We start from the raw sequence: 1,864 nt of genomic DNA on the forward strand, positions 1-1,864 counted from the left end.
AAGTATCGACACAAATATGTACAAGAGCAAATACACCTAACTACACACACACGGACACATACACACATACAAGTCGTGCCACGGTGTTGTTGTGACCACTCATGCCCACCCTACCATGATCACCGCTCCCGGTTCATCCGGTGATCCCATAAAGAAGGCTCTTACAGCCTCCTATCCAACCCCATTACCCTCCTTTGCCCAGCATAGTCCCCGCATATAGAACTCTAGCCCCGATTCATGTTAAATCCTATATTTCATATTGAGCAATAGCAATGCATCGCACTAGTAAACTAATAAATGATTAACTCTTAATAATACACTTTAGATTGAAATTTAACTTACAAATTGAAAGAAGGGAAGGGTACATACCTCCAGCTTTTATGTTAGGCAAATAGATAATAATAATAAATAAATATGCAAAAGGGAATGTAAAAACTGTGCGCCGCGATCGTTATGGCAGGTCAGTTATTCAAGTGCATTAGCGAAAGCAACCGCAAGTAGAAAGCATAAAAGAACGTCAGAGCTACCAGCCTCGCATCTTCCCTTTTGTGCCTTGTTCTTAAGAGGGCTGGTTCTTATGCGCGGCGTAAGCGCTTATGGTTGCCAGCAGGGCATAAGGGAGAGCGCACAGCCTCTCTTAAGCGACGAAGCCCCTGACTACGTGAAGTTTTTTTTTTTTCGGTCATGCAATAAATAGTTGCTCATAACAAACAAACTCCAATATTTTATCTTTATGTTTTGGGATCACTTACGGCCTTCCTTTGATTTGTTTTAATAAATGCGTTGAAACAGCGATGAAAGCGCTTCCATGGACTTCGGCAACGTTCCTAAAACGAAAGCTGGAGAAATACTTTTACAAAAAAAAAACCCACGCTCTCCTCTGCCGTTTAACCGTTGTTCACTTTCGCCCTGTCACACATTCCACTTGCTATTTCTTCCGAACAGAATTTAAAAACACAACCAAAAGAAATTTACTAAGCTAATTACACTAATGACACTATAGCATAAAAATAGGAATCAGCGGTTACACTGATGGATATAAAAAAAACGACAGTCGTTGCCGCCGGCTTCACATCTGGGCACTCCTCGGCACTTCGTATGGGGAAACGAAAATAGGTCGAGACCCAGATCTATATTTCGGGTAGAAATTGGCTGACCGTTTACATAGCTTTAATAATTTCCGCAGAATTGGACGGCCTCCAATATATCGCGGGTCCGTGACACATAAGTGGCTCGCGCCCGCAAAGCGACTGATGAGCCGATCTTTTACGCCTCCCGCTTTGTGCTGCTCGGCCTAGCGCTGGGAATTTTTGGTACGGAGCTGTAGTTGGGCGAGGAGCATAAGTCCCTTGCCGCGGGCGGAGGCCCTAATATCGGGGAAATTGTTGTTGCGAGCTTTCGTATTGGGGTTCAGAAAGGTAACCGCCAATCTGAAAAATTAATTTCCTACAATAAAAAAAAGCACTCCCCTACGCCACGAGTGTATGTGGTGTATATTAGCGACGCTGAAATACATACCAATTGAGATTGGCACTTAACACACTTTTACTTTATAAACGCACAATATTTCTTTCTTTTTGCTGTATTCAGCTGTTAAGATCTTTTCCCGGTTTTTATTCCTCTTTTTTTCTTTATACTTGGACTGGACAAAAATAGCACGTCTGTCTTCGCCAACAGTTTTTCTTCCAAGAGACCGAGGCTAGATCTGCACAGTCTGAGACCCCCCAGTACAGCGTTAAACTTGAGAATCCTCCATTTTCGAATTGACGCCGTAATTATTGTACAAGTTTAAACTCAAAAAACAGAAAAAAAAACCCGCTCTCCTTCGTTTACCTTTTAACTTGAATTGAGGCGGCAAAGTTGT

At 42.5% G+C, this 1,864-nt stretch overlaps 1 long non-coding RNA gene across 1 annotated transcript; it reads right to left on the minus strand.

The window, feature by feature from the left end:
* Positions 1-413: 413 nt before the first annotated feature.
* Positions 414-834, minus strand: LOC117189259. The gene is made up of 2 exons (XR_004473335.1): positions 753-834; positions 414-657 (listed from the first exon to the last, which is right to left on the minus strand). It is a non-coding gene; the product is annotated as an uncharacterized LOC117189259 (long non-coding RNA).
* Positions 835-1,864: the final 1,030 nt, after the last annotated feature.

Source organism: Drosophila miranda, assembly GCF_003369915.1.
Source record: "Drosophila miranda strain MSH22 chromosome Y unlocalized genomic scaffold, D.miranda_PacBio2.1 Contig_Y10_pilon, whole genome shotgun sequence".
NCBI lineage: Eukaryota > Metazoa > Arthropoda > Insecta > Diptera > Drosophilidae > Drosophila > Drosophila miranda.